This window comes from Pseudochaenichthys georgianus, chromosome 3 (genome assembly GCF_902827115.2).
Source record: "Pseudochaenichthys georgianus chromosome 3, fPseGeo1.2, whole genome shotgun sequence".
Lineage (NCBI taxonomy): Eukaryota > Metazoa > Chordata > Actinopteri > Perciformes > Channichthyidae > Pseudochaenichthys > Pseudochaenichthys georgianus.
The window spans coordinates 14423604-14444543 of NC_047505.1; the positions used below are offsets into that span (position 1 = coordinate 14423604).

General features: G+C 39.6%; 1 protein-coding gene across 4 annotated transcripts in view; it reads left to right on the plus strand.

Annotated features, from left to right (window-relative positions):
* The first annotated feature begins 719 nt into the window (after nucleotides 1–719).
* LOC117462872 (multiple C2 and transmembrane domain-containing protein 2-like) overlaps nucleotides 720–20940 on the plus strand; it is a 61793-nt gene continuing 41572 nt past the window's right edge. For 2 of the 4 annotated variants that reach the window (XM_034105228.1, XM_034105252.1), the window contains exon 1: nucleotides 720–851. The gene's annotated coding sequence lies outside the window, so the exon portion shown is untranslated. Of the gene's footprint in view, nucleotides 852–883; nucleotides 986–1970; nucleotides 2164–20940 lie in introns of those variants that run through there. The other 2 variants (XM_034105235.1, XM_034105244.2) reach the window with 2 other exon arrangements.

Below are 20940 nucleotides of genomic sequence, written 5' to 3' on the forward strand. Positions count from 1 at the left end.
ACTTTCTGCTGACACTAGGTGGGGCTGTGCCACCTGCCCCTAATTACCAGTCGCCACTGGTTATACCGTGTTTTCTGTGCAACCGCTTTTAGCATTTTTTCGCTCGTGGCTATTTCAGTGGCTCAGCTTTAGCTTTGTGTTTTTTTTTGCAAACAAAATAATGATATAATGATCAGTTAGCTGAGTTTCTTCCCGTTACATGGATATAAAACATTCATAGTTTATTACATATTAAGAAGCCCTCAGACGCTGTTTCCTGCAGATGATGCATTTTTCCGCCCGGGGTGGGTCGATGGGGTTCAACAGGTTAAAATGTTCAAACATTTCTTCCCGGGGGGGGCTTACCCCCGAACCCCCCTGGAGGATGTGACGTCCACCCACCAATTCAAACATGTTCATACAATACTGAATACATTTGAAGCCATGTCAATAAGTTTCAGTTTTTGTAGTGTTTTTGTCTTTTGTAGAGATTTTTCATTTATTCTTTATATTTCTATTGTGTATTCCTTGGATACTCTTGATATTTATATTTTCTACTGTACGATTCTCGGGGGGGGGGCGCCAGTTAAAATCTCGCCTAGGGCAGCCAATTGTCTAGAGCCGGCCCTGTATTAACCTACATTTCAACACTGCCTCTTTTTGCACGAGCTCGTGGGCAGGGCTTTTATTTTGAAAGTACTTGTGTAAATAGGTTGCGCGAGCTTTCTGAAGCTCACACACCGGGAGGAGGAAGTCCGCTCGACCAGGGTTTCGGTCGCTGTTGTGAGAGGGTGCTTCGCTTTTCTGACCCCAATGTTTGTCAGTGAGGTGAATGAGAAACACTCGTCTGAGGTTTTGAACAGCGTAAAAAGGTAAGCGTTCACTCTTGACTGTATTTTCTCAGGGAAAAGGGAGAAGTCGTGTTAGCTAGACTACCTGTTGGGGTCTGTGAGGGAGGGTCAGGTGGACCTCATTCATGCCCGGAAGCATATCCTCTGGCGGGCAGGTAAGCAGTCTCAGCGGCCTCCCTTCCAACTTTTCTTTGTTACCTGGCAATCCTCCATGTATACTTTGTAAATCTGTATGTAAAGAAGACGAGTCACTCTTCAGGGACTCATTTGTTTGCAATTCAAAACTTATCTTGTCCAACAACATTTAAAAAAAGTGTTCATGTCCACATGAGTCGGTCGTCATTGGGCATTGATATCAAACAAACACACCTCGTTTCACACCTCCACCTCTGGAAGCTGGAACAGAAGTTGCCACTGTAACGTTTGTAAACGTGTTGTGTAATGTCTGCTACATGCCGAATGAAAGAGCAACTCCCTTTGACTCACTTTTAGTTTTTTATATGCAATATTACTAATATTTATCGATACGCAGTATCGTAGTGCATGTTTTTTTTTTTAATGAAGTTAGGTCTGGTGAAGCAAGTCACATTTAAGCTGTTTTATTGCAGTGAGCAGTGGCGGCCGGCCCATAGGGGCGCTAGGGGCGCCGCCCCACCTCTTGCCAGATACAAAATAAAAATAAATAAAATATATTAAATAAAAAAATATATAGGCCTATTTAAAAAAAAAATATTTAAAAAAAAAATATATTTTATATTTTAATTTTTAATGAACAAGCTAAATATCATACAATTGGTATCACAAAAATGTATAATCTACAATACAATCTCGTTTAAAATTGTGTTACGATGTCTAAAGTTACTGATAAGTCTCCTGTTTCCTGCCTGGCCTTACCCATGGCATTAGTTTATCATTACTGGGCAGAGCCCCCGAGCCAAACAGCAGTAACCAGCACGTTGCAAAAGTCTCAATAGTAAACTGTGCCGCCGAAACATCATTTCAGCCAATCAGCGCCGTCAAATATTTTGGTCACGTGGGCGCTCACGTTGGCGCCCATGTTGCTTACGTGCGTTGACGTGAGTTGTTTTTTAGACTCGTGAGTGACCAAGGTGACACAGTATTTGGGTGAGAATGGTGTGCAGGTGGAGTCGCCGGAACCTCGGTCCCCCCAAGAGCTACTCTCCAATCCTTTTGAAAGGAGAAGTTTGGGAGATAAATTGATACTTAAAGACCTTGGACCGGACCAACCCGATTTGTATATATCACACCAAGCTCGTGAAAAAGACAAAACGTATCAACAAGGCTTCTCACATGGCTAGCTGGATGCAAACAGGTAAATGCTATCTTTTGTTTCACATGCTTGCTCTTCAAACAGCCGGGGACAGATACGATCTGTTCAGAAACTAAACAAAAGTTAAACAAGTACAAACCACAGACTGTCTGTGTCATGGAGAACACAGTCGCTGGTTTATTTATGTCTGTAGGACGTTGTTGTGAGTGTGGACGGTCGGAGCATATATAGCGTTAGCTTAGCCAAGCTCCATTCAGGAAACAAGCATTCTAAAAGGTTTTTCGCCTGCCGTCTGTCTGCAGACTTGTCAAAGCATTAATTCATGGTTTTTACTAACCGGTATCAGTATGTTGTTACGTCGGCATCATTTAGAAACGTGTATTACAATTAAATCACGGTAAAATATGTTCATGTTGTTGTAGTTGTAGCTCCCGAGCCAGTGCGTCTTGTTTGAATGATGTGAGTAAACACAGCTGGCAGCTGCGGTGAAGCTCGAGCGACTAGAGCGATGCGATAGGAGCGTTGAGAGCGAAGCGAATATTCGCATCGCGTCCGGTCTGAACGCAGCATAGTGAGCTCCGCGCTGCACTGGAAACGCGCCATTACATCACCAGAAGTCCTAATTTAAGGGGTCATTTCTCCCAAAAAAAAATGTTTTACTCACTCTATCAATAGCCCCACCAAAAATATTTTCCACCAGCCGCCACTGGCAGTGAGTTGCTTTTTCAAGTACCGTCTACAATAAGGTGACCAGATTTTCAAAATCGGGGACATTTTGAGTTTTTCGGTCAAAATCATTAACATATCCAATTTTCTTCACTGTTAAAGAAAAAAGGGGGACAATTCTGTTTCAATGTAATTTGAACATTTTAACTGTTGGATACAAACAGAAGGAAGATGGCTCATATGAGACTTAAAAGTTCTTTTATTTTGAAACTGTGCATCAGATTGTCCAGATTCTCTCGGAGTGATTAGATGGGGTGTGCTACTATCACTCTGAAGTGAAATAAGACTTTGATACTGGATAGTTTTTGTTTTATTCTTATCTAAAAACAGAGGGATGATAGCTCATATATAAGACTTCAAATGTCTTTTATTTTGAAACTCTACATCAGATTGTCCTGATTCTCTCTGAGTGACTATATGGGGTCTCCTGCTATCACCCTGGAGTGAAATAAGTCTTTGATAATTTGACAGTTTTTTATTTATTCTTGTATAAAAACAGAAGGACGAGAGCCCATATATGAGATTTCAAAAGTATTTTATTTTGAAACTCTACATCAGATTAGATGGGGTCTCCTGCTATCACCCTGAAGTGAAATAAGTATTTGATTGACTTCGAATGACTCTTTGATTATGGACGGTTTCCATTAAATAATAATCAAAATATAGATGGACAATAGATCTAATTTGAGATTTTAAACGGCATACATGTTAAATTGTGCTTCAGAACGTAATGTTATTTTAGGAGTGTTGAGATGGTGTCAACGTCAAAACATTCACTCAGTTATAATGTGGTAGTTATACGTAGTTTGTTTTAAATTATTATTGATCACATTATATAGTACATATTTCTTAATTTAAGCTCCAGTAGCCTATATATGAATATGTTTGGTGTGTTTTTTAGGTACATTTGTTATTGACCGAGTAAACGCTTTTATTTTGAAGGCAGTTTTTGCAGGCCTCTACCGTACCGTAATGCATAGGATATTCGCGCACCGCAATACACGTGCGGGCTGGCTTGACTGTGTTTTCCGAAGTGGGGGCTGGCATGACCGCAGTCTGTTTACCCAGTGTTTCCTGACATTAAACGTTTTATTTCACCTTGCTATGTGTTTTTAACGTATATTAAAAAATGGGGACAGTTTCAACCGGGGACAGTGCAATACAAACGGGGACTGTCCCCGGAAAACGGGGACGTCTGGTCACCCTAGTCTACAAAGGACACATTTTTGGAGAAATAACCTTCTGTTATAGATAGTGTAAGTTTAATAGTACACGTTCACTTACTCTGGATACAGTTGAAACGTTTTGGGGGATATTTCTTACTTTAAAACGGTATTTCCCCACATGAATTGCAACATGTTGCAAACCCACAGGTATTGTGTGGCTACAGCGTGCACACGCTTGAACACTAAACTGGCATCCAACAGTTTGAAGTCCACTGCAACTGTAGATATGTAATTGATGCATGCATTACTTTTTATATGATTGTGTTCTCTAAAGCCCCTGTCACACTGTCCCGAAATTGACACCCGATGGACACACGATAAAGGAAATGTTCAAATTCGGCTGTGATTGTAGCAACATCGGGCCATTCGTGAGGGCATCTTAAGCCATCGTATGACCGCCGGTGGAGTTTCTCAGGCTCCGGCAGCAACTTCGTGAGCGGCAACTTCGTAAGGCACTCGTGAGGGCATCTTGTCAAGTCGTGTCATCTTCGTGTTATCATCGGTGCATTCGCCCTCACTCTGATCGGGGGGGGGAATGCCCGATGGCACCGATGATAACAAGATGCCCTAACGATGGCCTTACGAAGGGCAAAATTGACACACACATTCAACACGAAATTGAACCTTCGCAAGGTCCTTCGGCAATTTTTGGCATGCCAAAGATTTTGCCACCGCTCACGAAGTTGCTGCCGGAGCCTGAGAAACTCCACCAGCGATCATACGAAGGCTTAAGATGCCCTCACGAATGGCCCGATGTTGCTACGATCACAGCCGAATTTGAACATTTCCTTTATCGTGTGTCCATCTGGTTGTTTTATTGCACAACAAAATCATGTAAACATATTATGTAAATAACCCAATTTGTGTTCTGTGAAACTGAAAAGGATATAATATATTATTTTGAAGGCGAGTTGACAGGAAGTTGTTGTTGCTATGGAAACAACAACATGACGGAGAAAACGTAATATCTTCTACATATAAAGACGGAGAAAGTAAAGAACAAAGTCTGAAAATATCAGTACAGTATCATAGTACTTTAACATAAGTGTTTGTGTTACTTTCGTTGCAGTTGTATGTCTTAAATGTAATGTAAATGTTGCCTTCGTGTGTGGTTCGGGGCCATCTTCGTGCGAAATTCACAATTCAATATTCGTGTGTCCATCGGGTGTACATTTCGGGACAGTGTGACAGGGGCTTAAGCCTTAGTCTTGCATCAAACTGAAGAAACCACAACTGTGAAATAGTTTCAGGAAATGGCTTCTTCACAGGGCTGTGGGGTAACTCGTCCCACTGACATAACAAGTCATAACACGTTTTTATCTGTTTATTTTCACATGATTATTTAGCATTTAAGTCTTGGAAAGGTGCTTTTTATTATCCATCTACTTTCTGCAGACAAATCATTGCTTGTTCATCATTACTAAAATACGAAGAATTTTAGTAATTACTAAAATACGAAGAATTTTAGTAATTACTAAAATATCATTACTAAAATACGAAGAATCCGGTCAGAGATGAAATAAGTATTCAGATGCTAGACCACATAGATCACAGTCTAAAAATACTCTATTGTACGGTAAAGTCCAATATGTTACTTAAGGTAACAAAAATAAAAGTACGCATTGTAAGAATTGCTTTTTCAAAACTGTTGTTTATTATACAATATTATATGTTTCCGTTTCTTTATTTTTTAAAATAATTTAATTTGTCAATGTGGGGCACATATGTGCTGGAAGTCCTGGAACATAAATATATATTCACAGATCATGTTATTTATGTAAAAAGTTACTAGTAACCACTATCAAAAGGACAAGAATTTCATGCGAAATATAGTGGAATAGAAGTTCAGGTACCTCAAAATTCAACTTAAGTATACTAACTGAGTCATGTACTTTGTTACTTTCCAATGGATCCAGCCTGCAAAACTGTTGTCATCATTTGATAATGCTACCATCAGGTATGTCTGGTATTTTGGAAAACCTGTGTCTTTTTGTTTATTCAAAATGGGCTGACGTCATTGGGGAATGAAAGAAGAAATACAGTTATCTGTATCTGGCATAGTTTACCTGCAGTACTGTACATGTGTCAGCCTGCAGCCAACCTGTAATAAGCTCTCATCTTTTTCCAGCCTACTTATTTGTGGCAGTACCATCCCAAATGTATTTTGTTCCAGTTTTTTCCAGTTTGTTTCAGTGTACACGTGCAGGATTGATTATTACACAGCTCTAACACTACTTTGCTCCTTAGGCTCATGCACAATACATATCAATTGTCTTTCCTGTGAGATATGTATCATTGTAGGCACTTTTATCACATGCGCATTTGTCATCAGTCCTATAAGTGACTTGTGAGTTATGATGTGATGAATGTTGTACTGTATTATTTTTATTTAGACCATACATTGCAGACACAAATCTTCTCCTTTTAATCAAACAGTCCAATTAAATATTCTAGGCTAAAGAAAAACATTAAAAAAATGTTGTGCAACAAAAAACAGAGCAATGATAAAAAACAGGGGAAATACACCCAACACATACTTGGAAATCAATTCAACTTGACATGAATGTAAATAACATCTTGCATTTACTGTGACAGTAATTATTGTTATTTGTAGTTGTAACATTTCAGAACCCTTTACCATATTCACCTTTATGTCTTCCGTTAAATATCGTTTGTTGTAAATAATACCATAGTTTACCTGGCATTTTGTGTCACTTTGCTTTTTTTTCATGCAATTCTTACTTTTTTGTTTTGCAGCCTGGTTGTTCAAAGTTGTACATGCACTGTTGGTTCCTTTCTTTATTCTGGCCATCTCACTGAATTTCTACTTGCGTACGAGAGGCATATCGGTCACTCAAATGTGTGAGATTTGCGAGAGGGGGGTTTCTGGACGAGGTTGTGTGTAGAAAGGAAGGATGCTCCAGCTCAGTCCCCTTGAACTGTCTGGCTCTGCTTCGCAGCCTTCACATGGCCAAGGCTGGCAGTAAGGACGTTCTCTGAGATGGACTTAAATTGCCAAGTAAAACAGGATCATATTTTCAAACAAGATTTGATGGGATTGTAGATCTCTACATTCAGAAATTGTATTGCAGCAGATTTGGAACGCTATAAAGAGGCCATTGATTGTAAGAAAATATGAAATACCATCCCTCTAACATCGCATGATTACATTGTATTGCTGAACAACGATTCTTGAGTTAATCAATTCAATCCTCTGAAATGGGTGCCTTTCACTGGATTAACTGCAGAAAAAAAGATCCATATCACACATGAAATATCCCCACGCACTCTATTAATCAATGGTTATCTTTCCTTCATGACACATTTATCTCCAAACTATTTATCACACCTGTTGACAATGCTGGAGGAGAAACACTAGAGGCTTTTAAAGGGCTGTTATATCCTTCTTGTAACATTTGATTGCAGATATAGTCACACCTTTGTATATGGAAAATGACTACTTGAGGACTAGGCAGCATCTTGGTGTACTAAAATGAAATGATGCGTTTAAAAATGTGTAAATAGTGATCAGCAGTTAAAATGAATGTTATGGACCACTCAGCTGTGTCCCCCTTGATGTATCAGTTAGAAGACAACACTGTTTCACTGGAGTGGACTGTTAATGTTTAATCTTTAGTCATTTTACAGTCAAATCCAGGATCCAATGTTGCTAAATGAAACTGTAGTAGCACTGTACACAGGGTTAGTGTGGTCATTTTGTCTGTTGAGGTTAATATGGCTATTTAGAGACTTTATTAATGTGGTGGGTCTTTGTTGAAAGACCGAGCAGTGTTTCCATGAGCAGACCTGTTTGTGTCATAAAGGTCTGGATCTGGCTAGCTCTTGCATTTGTTTTTAAAGGAAGTGATAGGAAGATGCGACCAATATTTTAAATTGTTTCCCTTTTAAACACAGATGTTTGCAGGCTATTACATAAACGTCGCTAGAGCCACCAACGTAAATGCAGTATATAGATGTAAAACCTAGACTTATATTTCATAAACAAAATGTATATTTTTCACCAAGGAACTCAATTAGATTTTTTTCGAATCCCTCACATGACCAGCCAGTTGTTATTTGGACGTGCTGACTGTCCCTTTTTAAGATGTGTTTTGTTCTTTTTCTCCGGTCTGATCCTGATTCCTGTCCAATCGATATTGATAGGTTGGCTAGAACTGACTGCAGCAGGCTGACGGATAGTAAATGCTTCCAAAATAATTAAAGCCTTTTTCAAATATTTGTTGTTTTCGGAATGTTAACATGATCATTGAGGGGTCATGGACCCATTGACATTTGACCTAATCTCTGTTTCTTAGTTTATGAAGTTATTGATTGTATAGAATCTAATTTGATAGTAATTTGCTCTGACATGAGTGTTGAGAAGTGAAACAACTAAGCCTATATAATGAGCAGAAATACAGGTATGTTGGTCCTTTAGACACTCACGCTGGTTAACTGGTTTGTCTAGTGTAGGTTATTAACAATGGTTGATAAATCACATTCCAGTTTCAAACAGGAACCACAGACTGGTGCTCCCTCATTGCGTCATCGTTTGCGTCATGACATAACCGTTTGCGTGCCTGCTTCATAAAGCCAAACCGCGCGGAAAGCCCTCACATCTCACACCGACAACAACAACAATGGCCGATTGTGCTACAGCTTCCTCTGTACCTCTTCGGAAGACCAGATTCCCAGTAGGTAGCTGGTCTCTTCAGTGGACCACTGCTGCTTGTTAAGTTTCTCCATCGTTGTGTACAAACTGGATACAACGCCGGCTTCTTGTTGTTGTTCAGGAGTTGATCCCGCCCCTGCCCCCGCCTAGACGTAAGCGTGACGTATGTGGTGCTTTTGCTCTGGCCGGACAATTTTGTGGTGCTTGAAACGAACCGGATTCCGGAACTAAGAGGCTGCTCCGCTGCGGTGTGAACAGGAAAACCCGGTGCTTTTCAAGCTCCAGCTCCGAACCGGCCCTGAAACACCGTTAGTGTGAATGAGGTATGGGGGGGTACTTTGGGATGTTAGCCTTTGAAGACTATTTGCATGCACACAAACCTGTATAACTACAGGAAAGAGAAACCCCAATAACCATAAGGCCCCTTTGAAAAAAGACAATGTGGCCGGTTGGCCTTATTTCACTGTACACACCTCCCTAATTTAATAGGAGAAATTCATAAAAAAAGATTGCAAACCATGATCTTTGGAAATGTAAAAAAAGTGTTATCAAGTTAAATCCAGTACACACCTCAAACTGATAGATGTCTATGCCTGCTGCCTACAAACTGCAGTTTTTATAAAATGGATTGGGTTACCCAATGTTGTAATCCCATTGGATTGAATAAATGTATGTAACCGTCCACTAATTCCAGATAAATCTGTTTTGCAGTTAGGAAAAAGAGGGATTTAAAAATGCTCCAAAAATATATTTTTGGCACATTTGACATTTAACTAATGACTGTTAAAACAGGGACAGAACAGGAACATATCTGGCTTTAAACATGTAGTTAACTCCAACTAAAACATTACATAAGGATTTCAAACCAACACAATTTATCTTTTAAAACCATGGCGGACCTTTTTAGATCATGACACAATTGTGTACTTTAGATAGTCCTTTCAGTCAACTGGTACTTCAGCAGATCATCAGTCAGTGGCTCTTTCCACTATCTAATCCTCATACTTGGGTCCTGCCTCCATTTTTTGTTCTGAATCTAGATTATCTGAGTATTAGATTACGAATTATCTCCAAACTGGATGGGTGGTTGTAGACTTAACCCTGGAAAACCCTTTTATCCCTCCTCTAGCTATAGCTCAAATCTATTTGGGGACAAATATGTTAGTGAAAACATAGTTAGCCTGCTGTTATAGCTTATGTTGTATTTGTGATTACATGTCAAGTTTTATAAAGATTTTTATCTCATTTATATCCAAACTGTGTTTTCAACTTCACTTTTTACTTCACTTCTATCTCTGCGGGTTTTGTAAACATTGATTATTGTCTTGTTCCTCGCTCTTTGACCCAACTATATGGATTCAAATAAGGAATGTATTTATTTGTATCAACACTTTCATGGACAACATAATTGGGTCGTAGGAAGGTATCAATACATTTATTTGTGGTGATACTTTATAGATTGACTTCTAATAAATGGTGACATGCAAATATTTGTTTATTGTAAGTACTCTGATAAATTGCATATAAAGTACTATTTGTAAGTATTTGACAATGAGATTTAATTTTTTTTTATATTTTTATAAATCAAAGCTTTATATCTCCTTATTTACAGTATTGTCATATATCGCTCTATCTATACAGAGGGTGGCTGGTGGACTGTTTTCTAGGTAGGGCTGTGCCACATGCAATCAATTTCAGAAAACATCCCAGTATGACTTAATGCAAAATAAACGGGAGTTTTTCGTGTTAATTTACCAGTCTTAAATTGTAATGGCTCCATAAACAATTTAAGCATTTGAGACTGAGGACTATTGAAGAAGATTGAAGATTCAACTTATTGTCATTACTTACTAGTATGGTACCATGTAACGAAACGGTTTCTCTGCATTTGACCCATCCTAGTGTTAGGAGCAGTGGGCTGCCATTATGAACGGCGCCCGGGGATTATGTACAACAACTTAAAAACAATGGCACTAGCAATACTGTGGTGAGAAAACGTGGATGTTTTTTTGACAGGAATGTTGTTGTTCTTCTCTCCTTCTCGGTGGCAAACCTCTCAATGACCTTCTTATTACTGTCAGGAATGTCCCTGACAAGTTTCTTCTCCATGGAGAGCATAGCCAGAGCATAGCCAGAGCATAGCCAGAGCATAGCCAGAGCATAGCCAGAGCATAGCCAGAGCATAGCCAGAGCATTGCCAGAGCATTGAGGCGATCCTGTGACATGGTGTTTCTGAGGAAGGTCTTGATCCTCTTCAAAGTAGAGAAGCACCTCTCAGATTCAGCTGTTGTCAGGGGTGTGGTGATGACGATCCTGAGAAGACTGACAGTCTCTGTGAAAGTGCTCTGAAGGTTGTTCTCCATGAAAAACTGGTACAGCCTTGAACTCGCTGTTATCATAGATGAGGGACAGTTCCCTTTTGAGCTTGGCCTTGTTCAACATGGGGTACGCCTGCACTGTCGTTTCAAGTGCTGCATCAGGGAACTTCACACTGTGTTGTTGGAACAACTCTCCATGCTGATGAGGTGCTGGGTGAAGGAGAACCGCTCCTTGGCGTGCATCAGGATGGTATCACATACCTGTAAAAGATATATCATTATCTCAAATTGAAATAAAACCGTGAAAGTAATGCTGAACACATATTTCCAAGTCAAGTATATGACTACTAAGGTTTTAACACCATTACTCCTAATTGTACTTCACAGCATGTTTCCTTCTCCTGATCTTTAACGCTCGAGTGCTGTCCACAACAAAACAAGGTTTACAGTGGAATTTCAATAAATAAACCACATCTTCTCTGTTACATGTGAGGATGCCTTATCCTTTTTGTGACTGCTCTGACATAAACCTGGAATCTACAAAAATAGTAAACAAAAATATGAATGCCAATATATAAATTGCAGACTGCCTGCTGCATCATTCGACCATTGTGGCAATATGCCATCATGTGCGCAGTTTAGGTTTTATTTTGGCTACATACTACAATCACTATATATATATATATATATATATATATATATATAGGGCAAACACTGACATATCACAACTTACATCTGTAGCCAGCCTCTGTTGTTCTCCTGCTCCCAGCGTCCTCCGTCTCTTAATGGGCTCCTGCGGCCGGTCAGATGCACTGTCCACACTAGAGAGGAAATGGAGGCCCTGATCCAAAACATAAAGTGTAGGTTGCTAACTTGCCATGAAACTCCTTAATGTGCAATTATATTCATTGTGTGCAATATAGTCATTGTTGTTTACAGTATATATTATGTATATCATTAATTATAAACTATTTATTTTTTACTTTTGTCTGTTTAAAAACAAAACATATTATATAACATTCATGAGCCAGATGCAATGTAATTTCGTTCTGCAGTGCACTTTTCCTGTGTGTAGTATGAATAACAACTAGGCCTAAATTAACCTAGAATCAATAACAACTAGGCCTCCTCTAGAAATTGACCTGGTGGACACCTGAATAAGCCTGTTATTACAAACTTTGTTTATTAACTACTTTATCTGCATTATTATCCAAATCTGAGTGTCTTCTCTTTCCTTTTTAAATACTAAAACAAATATAATTGTGATGTGATACATGATGTTCATTCACTTTGATGACATGGCACATTTAGACAGTTGGAAGTGAGGAACTGATCTTTTCTAAACGTTTTCTCAGCCAAAATATAGTTATTTACCTGAGCGTCGACGTAGCGTAGTAGAAGCACCAGCTGGCAGTAGATGGAGACGTCCGTTGTCTCGTCGGCTTGAATGGCGATACAATCAGCGCTGTTTACCTCCTCCATGTAATCCCTCCGCACTGACAACATGCAGTCCAACAGCTCGTTTTGTACCGTCATTGAAGTGCCTTTAAAAATGGTGCCGGTCTTTAGGTGCTCCTCCAGCACAGTGTCCAGGGAGGAAACAAAATCCACCAATCCCCTGAAAATTCCAGGGTTGACTGAAGAGTCAGTCTCGTCATGCCAACTCAAACGCCCCAAAAAAAACTTCACACAATTGATTATTTTATATATAATATGCCTGTTTTTGTCCACCTCCTCATTGTGTTTCCTGACCGCAATCCTGTGGCCCTCGTCCAGCTGCGTAGCAATGTTCACATAGCATTGTCCATGTGGGCGCTGGTGTTCTCATGCTTCCTCACTTTCTCAGACAGCCAGGTGCTTCATATCCCTCACTCCAGTTGTTGTCCATGCTGCATCTGTCCCTGTTGTTTTTAAAAACCAAGCGATGAAAGCAAAATAAGGCATTAGCATGACTGCATCCAGCTAGCCAGCTAGCCTTTCTCTCTATCCTGCTGTTTAATGACAATATCAGGTTGATCTGGGCCCAGCTCTTTCACCTGAAGTTTGTCCGCCAAACTTCTTCTCTCAAACGACTCTTGGATGAGAGATTTCACAGAGTTAGGGTTGAGTCTTGGGGTAGTGCTCACGCTCACCGTTGTCTTTGTTGTTAAAATGACACCCGCAGAGACTGGTTCTGGTTATATCAGTTACTTGGGGTGATACAAGAATCACCCCTCCGGAAGAAGTTTTGAGGACGCTGATTGGCTACATTTTATGACACTCGTTAATATCTTGAATCAACAATTGGCTAACATGCTACAGAGACCCACCTCCGTGGGGCGATTTCTCCATCGCCCTAGCACAGTACTTCAGTCATACGTATACAGTGTATAGGAAAAGCAGTTACAAAAAATAGAAAAGCATTTCCTTGTGTGTGGTTTAGCGAGGGCGGTGCCCTATCACCCCCTATGGGCCAGCCGCCATTGGCTCTATATAGAATCGGAACTCCAGCTCATAACATATTGTCATATGCTAATTGCTAACTTGCTAATAGCTCTATAATATAACTGATTACCTGGAGCTAACAATGAAACGTTACTTTAACTTCCACCCAGATTTGTTGAACAAAATCACACAAGTCATATATTTTCTAGATATGTGTACAAAAGTGAAATGCAGGTATTGTTGGACTGGAGATGTTTTGATACTACTTTGACTTTGAGTTATGACACAGGTCATCTGCATTGAAAGGTCAGCATAATTTACAGCAATAGTGCAAACACAGTCAAACCAAATCATCCTCCAGACTCAGGTGTAAGAAATGTATTTCTAATGTGAGGTAGTGTGAGTCAAAAACATCAGAACTGTTCTGAATCAATAACACATTCTCCCATTTAACGTGAATGATGGGAATAAGGAACCTGTCTAAGTTGTCTGATTCCTTAATAGCGCATCCAACTTGTCCCATGTGCAGTATTTTATATTCATGTGGTATCTTTTACCAGTTTATATGGGACCAGATCCACCCTGTAGATTTAAAGAAACACTTAAAAAATGCTTTTGATAATTAAGGATTTATAATGGTTTATTCTGACTGCGGTTTAAAAAAAAAAAAAAAGGTTTGCAGCTGCACCCAAAGATTTCTCAGGAGATCATAAGTAAATCAACTTTAAAGAGGAATTGATAATGGAGTCAGTATTGTTAAATGTTATCAATTTCCATTCCTATTCATGTTTGCCTTACAGTTCCTGCATATTTCCAGTTAATGATACTATTATGATAACTGCACCTACAATATAACACATGTTTAGCTAGTGGTTTAGGGTGTTATGAATGTGTTGACTGATGTGTCATTTCCTTTTTATTTATTGTAGGCAGGGTCCTGTCTGTGTAGTGTGTGTTTTTGTAATTACTACAAGTGAGCATTTCAATGAGTCAAATTTAAAAGAAAATGTATGTAGTAATGCATGTGATAAGACGATTATGATAAATTGATAATATTATTTACATGACTTTACTTATTAAAGATTAGTATATTTCTAGTAGACCTGTGCCTTTCTTAAACTCAAAGTATCTACAGTGAAAAATGTTTTTGATGTGGAAATCCATGGTATGGATTAGATGTATAATTAGTTATCATTTGCAATGTGCTCATGCTGTAATCTGCTTTCTGGACCTTGTTGCATGTTTTATTTTTTAAACTTCAGCAGGAATTCAGTTGTGAGCTTTTGTTTTTATAAGGGCACATACAAAAGCATAAAGAGATAAAGTTACCGTCTTAAGTCTTCCGTAATTCGACCCGGAAGATTTGTTTTATGATCATCTTCATTCCAGAAGACTATTGATGTTAGATAAAGATTATTTCCTCCCTCCCCGTCTTCCTTCTTCCTCTTAGTTCTATTGATTTGGTTCCAAAAGCTGACAATAGTTTAAATATTTGAAAACATGAAACTAGTGCCCCTCCTCCACTGACTGCTTGCTGTAGCTTCACATTGAAGGACTGATATGGAAAAGGTCCTTCTCATCTAGCTTTGGTGAAATAACTTGTATTTCTGCACTGTTCCTGCAAAAGTAAACAATAAAGTTGTGCATTCATATGAAATAACGCCAGTTACTTTGGGCCAACAGAAGGATGTGTGAGTCTGAATGACAGTTTCCCAGCCAGTTGTGATAAAGTGAGAACTTTTGGCAGACAATGAATTTCCACTCTTGGATGAGAGATTTCACAGAGTTACGGTACGTCCACACAGCAGCTTTTCAAAAATCTTGAAAATCTTGGAGCTGGGCGTGTCTGACAGCTTGGGGATTTTTTGCGAGCAATGCGACCAACAACCAATCACATGAATCTCCCGCCCCCGACATACAAAGAAAAAAAACTCGGGGATTCTATGCGAGCAATATATATATATATATATATATATATATATATATATATATATATAAACTCCCCAAACAGGCGAAAACCTACCAGTTCCACCCACTGTCTCTGCCACCTCCCTCCATGCATGGTTCCTCCGGTTTGTATCCCGTTAATAGTTCTGGTCTTAAAGAACCGGGTGATTTGCTACCGTAATTTCTCGTTTGGAATATGAGGAAATGAACTGCGTCTGGTTCTCCCTGCTTACACGCGGTTTGATTGGCTAGCACTTCTACTGTCAGATTTGCATAAACGTGTTTGATTGGCTGGCGCTTCCAGCTCAGCTTCAAAAGTTGAACATTGCTCAACTTTGGAATCCTGGAAATCCTGGACATCCTGGAAATCTTCGCTTCGCTCCCCCACAATGCAGTTCGGCGAAAAGCGAGGCAAAGTGACGTCATCCCCATTCAAAGTCAATGGGCAGAGAAGCGTTGGAAGCGGTGGAAGTTTCTTCTGAAGCTGCTGTGTGGACGTACCGTTAGGGTTGAGTCTTGGGGTAGTGCTCACGCTCACCATTGTCTTTGTTGTTAAAATGGCGCCCGCAGAGACTGTTCCTGGTTATATCAGTTACTTGGGGTGATACAAGAATCGCCCCTCCGGAAGAAGTTTGAGGTAGCTGATTATGACACTCGTTAATATCTTAAATCAACAATTGGCTAACAGAGACCCACCTCCGTGGGGTGATTTCTCCATCGCCCCAGCAAAGTACTTCAGTCATACGTATACAGTGTATAGGAAAAGCAATTTAAATAAAGTTTAAAAAAATAGAAAAAGCATTTCCTTGTGTGTGGTTTAGGGAGGGCGGCGCCCTATGGGCCAGCAGCCATTGGCTCTATATAGAATTGGAACTCCAACTCATAACGTATTGTCATATGCTAATTGCTAACTTGCTAATAGCCCTATAATATAACTGATTACCTGGAGCTAACAATTAAACGTTACTTTAACTTCCCCCCAGATGTGTTGAGCAAAATCACACAAGTTATATATTTTCTAGATCTGTGTACAAAAGTGAAATGCAGGTATTGTTGGACTGGAGATGTTTTGATACTACTTTGACTTTGAGTTATGACACAGGCCCATCTGCATTGAAGAGATAAAGTTACCGTCTTAAATCTTCCGTAATTCGACCCAGAAGATTTGTTATATGATCATCTTGGGGAATTTCCAGAAGACTATGTTAGATAAAGATTATTTCCTCCCTCCCAGTCTTCCTTCTTCCTTTTAGTTCTATTGATTTGGTTCCAAAAGCTGAAAATAGTTTAAATATTTGAAAACATGAAACTAGTGCCCCTCCTCCACTGACTGCTTGCTGTAGCTTCACATTGAAGGACTGATATGGAAAAGGTCCTTCTCATCTAGCTTTGGTGAAATAACTTGTATTTCTGCACTGTTCCTGCAAAAGTAAACAATAAAGTTGTGCATTCATATGAAATAACGCCAGTTACTTTGGGCCAACAGAAGGATGTGTGAGTCTGAATGACAGTTTCCCAGCCAGTTGTGATAAAATGAGAACTTTTGGCAGACACTGAATTTCCACTCATCGCTTCAAATATGAAAATGACTCCTCTGTCTGTGATATGGCAGAGATCCATAAAGCACCAGCTAGCTTTGACTGCTCCACTGTCAACAACGGCACCGAGGTAAAGCCTAGAAATCCTGTATTTAAAAAAACACCGTTGCACAAAAAGGTTTCAAACAGTGAATCAAGCTAAACTAGTGTGGGATCCTCGGTGCAAGCCGAAGGGACTATTCAGTGGACATTTTAAATTTCCGCAGCATCTGCAATAAACATGAACAGCTAGAAGATCTCCTCCTTGAGTCCAATATTGACTGTTTGGGAATATCGGAGTCTTGGCTAAAACAGTCGTCACCATCCACTCTTGTATCTATGTCAGGATATAATGTGTTTAGGAAGGACAGACTGAAGGGAAAAGGAGGGTGTGTGTTGCTTTATGTGAGAAATAACTTTACCTGTAGGGAGATTGCACTCCCAGCTAATATTGAATTTGATTGTGTTGGTGTGGAAATCAAACTATCTGAGGAAATGTCCCTCACCACGATTTGCCTGTATCGACAACCCACCGCTAAGGTGGATTTCTATGACCAGGTAAAACTCCTGCTGAATTCCTGTGACTCCAACAAAGAGCTAACTATTGTAGGAGACTTTAATATCAACTGGAATGACAAACAAAATAGAGCTTAAAATGGATCATGGATAAACACAACTTAATACAACTAATGGATCAACCGACTAGAATAACCAAAACCTCTAAGACTATTATAGATTTATTATTTACAAACAAAGCTGACAGAATAGTTAAAACCTACAACTTTCTGACTGGTCTTTCTGACCATAATCTTATTATTTTTGCCAGGAAACTCACAAAAAAAAGGTTCATGGCCACACCTAAAACCCCTGCCTTGGGTTCTCGCTTCATCCCCAAAAACCTGCAACAACGTTTTATGGTGGCAGTGAAAATGATTGATTGGGAAGACACTCTGTCCTCTGAAGACATTGGTGACAACGGTAATCTTTGTATATCTAAAATTAATGATACAATGTCTTCCTTCTCAAGGAAAGGGTGCCTTAGGGACAGGAAGGTACATCATCTTCCCTGGCTGAATCTACAGTGCAGGAGTCTAATGAAATCTAGAGACCAACTATTAAAGCAGAGCTTGAAATCCGGACTATCCACTGATAGACAGAAATTCTCTCATGCTCGTAACAAGGTAACACAAACAATAAGACAGGCCAAAGCAAAGTTTTTCATCAACATAATTGAAGGTGCGAAAGGTAACAGTAAAAACGTTTGGCAAATCCTAAATAAACTATTAGGTAAACCGAACAGGAAAATAATGTTTTAGAATTAAAAATCAATGATGCCCTGATAAAAGACCCTGCAGTGTTGGCCAGCTCTCTAAATTAGTATTTTTTAAATAGTGCTCTGGACATTACAAAGCTCTTCCCGCCATCTGAGGTCTCACCTAGCCCGACTGTGGATACACACCCCGTTTTTGACCTGGAGGAAATCACAGAGGTGGAGGTAAAAAATATAATCTTAGGGTTAAGAGGTTCTAAGGCTAGGGATGCAGATGATTTCGACACCAACTTTATAAAAACACATATTGATGGTCTAATAAAACCAATTAGTATGCTAGTAAATCAATCTATCAGCACGAGGGAAGTTCCGTCATCCTGGAAAGTGGCCACGGTGACACCAATTTTTAAATCTGGGGATAAGGCAATGATGTCCAATTACAGACCAATCAGGGTCTCTAATGGCGCATTTCCACTGCAGCGGGGTAGCCCCGTTTAAGCGCCCCTAAGCTCAGGCCTCGGGCTGCCTCGCTGGCCGTCCGAGGCCGTGGCGCATTTCCATTACAGTTTAGGACCTGGGGTAGCAACGCAGTGTAGGCGGGGCGATCGGCTTTTTGGGCGGAGCGACTCTGGGTAAAACTGCAGTGGCGTCTTCTTCAATGCGACACAACTCACAAAACACACACAATGCTGTGGTTTTATTAAATGTGCCAACTGCTAGGACTGTCTTAGGGAAGACAGCATTTAGATGCGCAGCTCCTCTGTCTTGGAATAGTCTGCAAATTAAATGGAAACTGAACAATCTGGTGCCACTAAATGTTTTTAAAGCTCGGTTGGATGCTACTCAATCGGAAGCTATTGGTACCCGTTTATGTGGATAATTATGTAAATGATGCTGGATGATGTCCTTTTGTTGTTCTGTTTATGCTTTCATGTGGAACTACTTGAGCAGGTCTCCCTTGGAAAAGAGATTTTATCTGTATAAATAAAGGTTTGAAATGAAATGACAACAATGGAGGATGTGGAAGCGATCGTTTACTTGTTTCTTAGTGTGTGGCTTGTTATCACAGCAAGCAGGAAAGTGATGTTTCAAAGTAGGCTGCGTTAGGGGTGGGCGATATTGAAAAATATGTTATCACGATATTTTCAAGCAGTATCACGATAGATGATATACATCACGATATTTTTTCATGTCGGTTATTATGGTTATTTTTCAAGTTACTTACCTTGTAGGTGCTTGTACTGTTAACAGAAACTAAAACAAAAAGGAGTAACAGACCAAAATAGCATTTCAAGCTGGTTTTATTTCAGAAATGAATCCCTGAATGAACAAGTGAGCAGTGAACATCAATAAACATGAAAAGGAGGGTAAAACATAACTAAGTAAAACATCAATGAGGAAAAGTCAGTGCCAAACAATTAAAATGTAAACTTTAGAGTAGACTTGAAGTCTAATAGACTTTAGCATAACTGAAGGGAAAAACATAAAACTCCACCGCGTCAGTTATGTCTTTCCACCGTTTGCTAGTCTTTTCATAAGGAGCCCCTTTATGAAATGCCTGCCCTATGGTAGTTTGTTTTGGTGCAGTCGCTGCGGTAGATTGTGCATTCACACGCGGGGGACCTTGCACTATTACAGTCTCTGCATGCTGTTTCTGGTGCTTGCGTTTGAGGTGGTCTCGTAAGCCCGACGTGTTGCCATCTGTCCCTTTGAAATTTACTTTTTTGCACATTTTGCAAATTACATTTGTTTGCTCCGTGTCTATTGTGTTATATCCAAAATATTTCCATACCACAGACGTAGAGTTCTTTTTGGGGACTAAATCTAATTCTTCTACATCAGAATCTGACTCTCCGTCCATTATTGCTGTGTGTGCAGACTGCCAACAGTGTATTTTCCCTCGCTGCAAAGAAAGGGGGCGGGGACTTTGGGAGCGTGTCAAACAACTCGGACTGAACGAAAGCAGAGGTGCGCTGACATTGTGAAATCGATGGGGCTTGATATATGGTGAAATTAAAATCAGTAGGGGAGGCTGGGGGAGCGGGAGGGGAAGAGGCTCTCCGTCCGCTGTCATAGCCCCCTGCGCCGCGCACGGAGAGCCTCTTCCCCTTTTTCTTTTTCAATTTTTTTTTTTTTTTTTCTTACTTATCACGATAGGACGATATCTCTGAAAAAGCATATCGTGGAGACCTAATATCGTCATATCGCCCACCCCTAGGCTGCGTATAGCAAGACGAGATGCAGAAGAAGCTGACGAGAGAGTTTTGTATTGTATTCATTGTATTGAACATAAATACATCTTTTTTTTTCATATACATGTGTTTGTCAAATATTTTAAACAAATGTTATCTGAATTGAATATTTAGTAAATATTTGAATTTAAAGCACCAGTAAGTACTGCCCCATCATAAGAACATTTGAGGAAATATCAGATCATGAAAAGAAAATCTAATAAATTAAGCGAATATCAAAGCTAACTATAAACATAAATACTAAAGTGTAAAACACAGCAAAACTATATTCATAAATGCAAGTTTAAAATAGTGTGGACAATTGTAAACATGGATGGAGGCTAAAGTATCCACAACATAACATATTAAAAAATATAACCTCAATCTTTCTTCTAGACATGTTAAAAGCCCATAGAGACTTGGCTTGG